General features: G+C 44.8%; 1 protein-coding gene across 1 annotated transcript in view; it reads right to left on the bottom strand.

Annotated features, from left to right (window-relative positions):
* Positions 1–7,485, bottom strand: part of LOC123975430 — a 25,732-nt gene that overhangs the window by 517 nt on the left and 17,730 nt on the right. The gene's annotated exons all lie outside the window — the stretch shown is intronic.

Here is a 7,485-nt window from a genome sequence, read left to right as displayed (position 1 = left end):
ACAGGCGAGCAGAGAGACAGACAGACGAGCAGAGAGACAGACAGAGAGACAGACAAGTGAGCAGAGAGACAGACAGAGAGACAGACAGAGAGACAGACGAGCAGAGAGACAGAGAGACAGACAAGCAGAGAGACAGACAGAGAGACAGACAGAGAGACAGACAGAGAGACAGACGAGCAGAGAGACAGACAAGCAGAGAGACAGACGAGCAGAGAGACAGACAGACGAGCAGAGAGACAGAGAGACGAGCAGAGAGACAGAGAGACAGACAAGCAGAGAGACAGACAGACAGAGAGACAGACAGACAGAGAGACAGACAAGCAGAGAGACAGACAAGCAGAGAGACAGACAGACGAGCAGAGAGACAGACAAGCAGAGAGACAGACAAGCAGAGAGACAGACGAGCAGAGAGACAGACAGACGAGCAGAGAGACAGACAGACGAGCAGAGAGACGAGCAGAGAGACAGACAGGTGAGCAGAGAGACAGACAGAGACAGAGAGAGAGACAAGCAGAGAGACGAGCAGAGAGACAGACAGGTGGGCAGAGAGACAGAGACAAGCAGAGAGACAGACAGAGAGACGAGCAGAGAGACAGACAGAGAGACGAGCAGAGAGACAGGTGAGCAGAGAGACAGAGACAGACAGAGAGACAGACAGGCGAGCAGAGAGACAGACAGACGAGCAGAGAGACAGACAGAGAGACAGACAAGTGAGCAGAGAGACAGACAGAGAGACAGACAGAGAGACAGACGAGCAGAGAGACAGAGAGACAGACAAGCAGAGAGACAGACAGAGAGACAGACAGAGAGACAGACAGAGAGACAGACGAGCAGAGAGACAGACAAGCAGAGAGACAGACGAGCAGAGAGACAGACAGACGAGCAGAGAGACAGAGAGACGAGCAGAGAGACAGAGAGACAGACAAGCAGAGAGACAGACAGACAGAGAGACAGACAGACAGAGAGACAGACAAGCAGAGAGACAGACAAGCAGAGAGACAGACAGACGAGCAGAGAGACAGACAAGCAGAGAGACAGACAAGCAGAGAGACAGACGAGCAGAGAGACAGACAGACGAGCAGAGAGACAGACAGACGAGCAGAGAGACGAGCAGAGAGACAGACAGGTGAGCAGAGAGACAGACAGAGACAGAGAGAGAGACAAGCAGAGAGACGAGCAGAGAGACAGACAGGTGGGCAGAGAGACAGAGACAAGCAGAGAGACAGACAGAGAGACGAGCAGAGAGACAGACAGAGAGACGAGCAGAGAGACAGGTGAGCAGAGAGACAGAGACAGACAGAGAGACAGACAGGCGAGCAGAGAGACAGACAGACGAGCAGAGAGACAGACAGAGAGACAGACAAGTGAGCAGAGAGACAGACAGAGAGACAGACAGAGAGACAGACAAGTGAGCAGAGAGACAGACAGAGAGACAGACAGGTGGGCAGAGAGACAGACAGAGAGACAGACAGGTGAGCAGAGAGACAGAGACGAGCAGAGAGACAGACAGACAGACGAGCAGAGAGACAGACAGACGAGCAGAGAGACAGACAGACGAGCAGAGAGACAGACAGAGAGACGAGCAGAGAGACAAACAGACGAGCAGAGAGACAGACAGAGAGACGAGCAGAGAGACAGACAGGTGAGCTGCTACATCATGGTTTTATTAAAGTCTCAGTTTAACAGTTTCAGTCCTCACGGAGACAAAAAGACAAGACTGACTGCGTCCAACCGTCACATGACCAGGACTCAGAACACCTGAGATAAGCCCCGCCCCCTTCTACTCTCAAACAAAAACATTTAATCTCCACGCTCTGCTAAATGGACACATTTGCCTCCATTTGCCCCCGAGAGCGCCGGCCATCTGCTGCACGCTCACTCACGTGTGGCGTGTGATTGGCCGACGGTGTGTTATGACACCAACTGCTGAGCTTTAACACGCGCTCATCTGTCGTCTCCGTGAGTTCACTTCCTGTTGAAAGATAAAACTCTGAATTTGACGATTTTTTCACCATAAATCAGCTTCGTCCTGCAGAACATGCCGTTAAAAATAAAATACATGTGAATAATGATTCTCCTAAATGAAATGTGCTCTGCTCCCTGCAGCAAAACAAGCGCTCCTGATCAGAAGAAAGTAAACTGTTCTAACAAAAACAAACACACCCTCGTTATGGAGCTGCTGATCCTTTACAGCACACACACAGACAGGGTGATCAAAACAAACACCCCCCCAGGTTTGCAATGTCTAAGCTTAAATCAAACACACCCACACATCAGTCAGTGTTACATAAAACAAACACACCCCAGTTACTGAAAAAGGATGTGGAGGAGAGTCACGACTGTAGTACAACGAATCAAACACACCCTTGGGTTACTGAACTGTCAGTGCTGACAGACTTAAACTCCACCCAGCTCGCTCTCTCTCTCTGAGGCTGAGAAACAAACACACTGAAACACTTCCGGACAAATGAGTGAAGGAAAAACAAACGCACCCTGTTGTCATCTGGCAGGGGAGGAGATAAAACTACTGGCCGACCTCTGACCTCACAGCTCCCCTCCCCCTGGAGCAACAGAGAGCGACCTACTGACCCACAGAGAGACACGCTCGCCACCCCCCCCCCCCGCCCCAGGACATATGAGTGGAGAGAGTAATGTGTGTGGGCGGGCGGGTATTACTGATGTTGTGGAGACATAAATCTGTTTACACATTGTGGGGACAAAGTACTCGACCCCAAGTCAAGGTAAAAAAAGAGGATATGAAGTGGGGGGGGGGGCTTTCTTGGACAGCTGATAGCGTGTAGGCAGACAGGAAGTGGGGGGGGGGGGCGGTATGTAATAATAAAGGTCCCAGCTGGAATCAAACCAGCGACACTGTGAATATGTGTTTTCCACTCCGAGCTGACAGGAAGTCGACATGTAGAGAAAATTATTTAAACAATCCCAGTTTCAGACAGTAGAAACACTAAAAAAACAACAATATAAAAATCTAGAAACAATAAAGAAACCCCAGAAAAAAATAGAAGCTCTAGAACCAAAAAGTCAACAATAGACACAACAGTAAAAACTCCAGAAATAACAATAGACGCTCTAATCCACAGAAGAAACTCTATTAACCACAATAGAAACTCCAGAAACATTAGAGTCTCTGGAAAAACTATAGAAGCTCAAGAACAGACACATCAGTAAATACTCCAGAAACAATAGAGTCTCTAGAAACAACAGAAACCATAGGAAAAACTAAAAACAATAGAAACTCCAGAAACAATAGAGTGTCTAGAAAAACTGTAGAAGCTCTAGAACCAAAAGAAAGTCAACAGACACATCAGTAAAAACTCCAGAAATAACAACAGACGCTCTAATCCACAGAAGAAACTATTAACTACAGTAGAAACTCCAGAAACATTAGAGTCTCTAGAAAAACTATAGAAGCTCAAGAACCAAAAGAAAGTCAATAGACACAACAGTAAATACTCCAGAAATAACAACAGACACTCTAATCCACAGAAGAAACTCTATTAACCACAATAGAAACTCCAGAAACATTAGAGTCTCTAGAAACAACAGAAACCATAGGAAAAACTGTAAAAACAATAGAAGCTCAAGAAACAACACAGAAAAAACAGAAGAAAATCAAAGACCCACAGTAGAAACTCAAGAAATAATAGAAGCTCTAGAAACAGAAACAGTAAACAGTAGAAGCAGGGTGCAAAGTACGGGGGAGCTCAGCTCCTCCTAATAAGACATCAGCTCCCCTAAAAGCAAGATTATTGATATTTTGGGGGGGGGGTCTCTAAAATATTGACAGCATGCCTTGTTGATATTAATCTCTATATTTCTCTATCTTCATGGATCCGTGCGTAAAATCAGGAGCGTCAGACGTCATCCAGCCAGAGGGAACGATCACCGACCTCCTGTCCCTGGGCCGCCCCACTTCCTCTCCCCGGTACGGACTGTGTCGCTAGTACGGCCGACGCGCTGCGAGCGTTTCGTGATCGTTTCCTCTGGCTGGAAGAATATTTCCCATGATCCACGCACTACTGCAGCTGGGGTCTCCCCGCAGCGCCACACAACTTTCTAATTCTTCTCTCTCACGGAGAAAAGAAGCGTAACTGTAGCAAAATGGCTCCATATGATAACAACAACAATAATAGTTATTTTCAGCCCCAGGCCTACATGCTTGCAGCTATTAATGATTCGGCAGTAATAATAGCAGTCTGCCCCCCCCCATCCAGGGAAAAAATTAAAGTGAGCTCCCCGAAAGCTACGGTTCTAAAAACTCCAGAAATAACAATAGACGCTCTTATCCGCAGTAGAAACTCCAGACACAATAAAAACTCTGGAAACAATACAGTCAAATCTCCAGTAACAACAACAGAAACAAAAAACAGTACAAGCTCTGGAAATAACAATAGATGCTGTAATCTGCAGTAGAAACAACAAACAAAACTAATCGCCCCTCTGGGACAAATAAAGGTCTTGAATTGAATTGAGAAACAACAGTAAAAACAGTAGAAGCTCTAGAATCCACAGTAGAAACTCCAGTAACAGTAGAAACTGTAGAAACAGTAGAAGCTCTAGAAACAACAACAGGAAAAACAGTAGAAGCTCTAGAATCCACAGTACAAACTCCAGTAACAGTAGAAACGCCAGTAACAGTAGAAACAGTAGAAGCTCTAGAAGCCACAATAGAAACTCCAGTAACAGTAGAAACAGTAGAAGCTCTAGAAACAACAGGAAAAACAGTAAAACAGTCAAATCTAGAAAACAGTAGAAACTCCAGTAACAGTAGAAACTGTAGAAATAGTAGAAGCTCTAGAAGAATCAATAGAAGCTCTGACCCACAGTAGAAGCTCTAGAAGAATCAATAGAAGCTCTGACCCACAGTAGAAGCTCTAGAAGAATCAATAGAAGCTCTGACCCACAGTAGAAGCTCTAGAAGAATCAATAGAAGCTCTGACCCACAGTAGAAACAGGAGTAGAGTAGCTTCTACTGTCAGCAGTGGTGCAGAATGTGTCGGTGTCTCTGAGGTTTGTTCCTGTTCAGTCAGTCGTCTGTTTTTAACCCTCAGCTCTTCATCCATATCTGCTCATATCTGCCTCTACATATCCTCCTGCTGCACGGCATGCTGGGAGGACATGGCGAGGGGGGGGGGGGCTTCTGCTGAACACTGAGACCACTTCACCGACTTCACTAACCAAACACATGTCTGAAACCACGAGTTCATTTCAGAAAGATTAGATTCACACCTGACGCTCTTTAATAATCTTATTAGAGCACAGAAGCTGTTATTAAAGGCCATGTTCCACATTCAGCTCATCCAGTCCCCCACTCCTGGACCAGGTCTTCATGAAACTGAGTAAACCGCGTATCCGTTCGTCCAACAAAGAAACAGTTTACATGTCAGACGTGGAAATGAAAGCGTTACAGACTGACTCAGTCCAGCTGACAAAGATCAGCTTCTTTTCCATCGAGCCGTCTCGGGACTGTGATCGTGTCAGGCCTCAGTCTGAACTCTCGGTACGAGTCAACGCTTATATCGTCCAATAGCACAATCAGCCTCAGATGGCTTTATGCTCGAGTTCGACTCCTGTCCTTCTGGTACCTCTAGCTTCCAGGCTCAGAGGCAAAGAGAAGCTTTAACTCCCAACATGCGGCGGCTGTGCCACTGGGGGAGATCCAAGACGTCACTGTGTTGAACGGCGGGGTTTGGACGTGATGAAGCACAATATCGGTGTCACGAGAACAAGACGAGAAGCTTTTTAAATGCTATTTTGAATAAATATTCAATGCTGAAATAAATGAGGGGGGGGGGGGGTCTGAAGGAGCATTAAACACCAATTTATGGTGGAAATGTTTTTATTTATATAAAGGCAAAAACAAAATTCAGCTGCCAGTTGACAATTTAGAATATAAAAAATATAACAGAATATAATGCAGGAATCAGCAGCTTGTTTGTTTAGCTTTGGTTACGTTTGTTGGACAATGCACTTTTGTTTCTGAACTCATGAGCGAGCAGAATCGGACACAGAAACACAAGGAGACAGCTTCACACAACATGCTGGGAACTCCTGCAACGTCACAATAATGTTTTTATCAGCTACAGGTTGAACTAATCCGTGCTCGTTATATGATAAGGTTACATCGACTGCATTTAGCCGACACAATACATTTGCGTTCTTTCACCGGAGGCTCAGCAATGTGAGCACAGCTAAATGTATTGGATGATAATCAAACGATTAGTGAGCTGGACTGATTATAATAAATGAGGTTGTTGCCACACTTTATAGCAGTTAGACTGCAGTAAGCAACAACACGACCTCACATAGAAACGACAGAACAGTTCGATAGTTGATGTCTCCAAAACGACATTTATGACCTTTTTCTGTTCCCCGTAGCAACACAGGGAGGTTGAGATGAGATGAACTTTATTGTCTCCAGAGAGAAATCATACACAGACATAAACTACACCTCAGCCCGATGGTACCGGCGAAGCAAGTTCAGCAGAAAATGCAAACAGTAGACCATACATGTATAAAAATCAAATGTTACAATAACTAAGATAACATAAGTGAAGCTTTCCGTAAAAAATTTATAATAAGTAGGTAAAAATATCAAAGACCTGCAGTCATCCAAGACAAAGCACATCGGCTTTGGCTTAACTGGTAACCCCCCCACCCCCCTTTAACAATAACAAAGTTAGCATTAGCTAATGCCAGCGCTAACGGTAGCTAGTGCTACAAAAACCCACTAAGGCTACATGAAACGCTATAAAATGCACCAAAAACACCAAAATTATTTCTAACACTAATAATACAACAAAAAAACAAAAACTGATGTCGCCTTTCTGTTTCACACGGCAACCGAACTCCGGTCTCCCAGGCGAAGGTCGCCTAATCAAAAACAGTAAAACAGTCAAATCTAGAAACAGCAGAAGCTCTAGAATCAACAGTAGAAACTCTAGAAGAATCAATAGAAGCTCTAGTTCGCACACTGAGTAGAAGCTCTAAAAAAACAACACAGACACAACAGTAAAAACTCCAGAAATAACAATAGACGCTCTTATCTGCAGTAGAAACTCTAGAAACAACACAAACAAAACTAATCGCCCCTTGGGGACAAATAAAGGTCTTGAATTGAACTGAATTGAGAAACAACACTAAAAAAGGTAAAACAGTCAAATCTAGAAACTGCAAAAGCTCTAGAATCCACAGTAGAAACTGCAAAAGCTCTAGAATCCACAGTAGAAACTGCAAAAGCTCTAGAATCCACAGTAGAAACTGCAAAAGCTCTAGAATCCACAGTAGAAACTGCAGAAGCTCTAGAATCCACAGTAGAAACGGTAAAAGCTCTAGAATCCACAGTAGAAACGGTAAAAGCTCTAGAATCCACAGTAGAAACGGTAAAAGCTCTAGAATCCACAGTAGAAACGGTAAAAGCTCTAGAATCCACAGTAGAAACGGTAGAAGCTCTAGAATCCACAGTAG

Source organism: Micropterus dolomieu, linkage group LG08, assembly GCF_021292245.1.
Source record: "Micropterus dolomieu isolate WLL.071019.BEF.003 ecotype Adirondacks linkage group LG08, ASM2129224v1, whole genome shotgun sequence".
In the NCBI taxonomy this organism is placed as follows: Eukaryota; Metazoa; Chordata; class Actinopteri; order Centrarchiformes; family Centrarchidae; genus Micropterus; species Micropterus dolomieu.
Note: the sequence above shows the minus strand (reverse complement) of the source record. Positions and strands in the feature narration are given on the sequence as shown.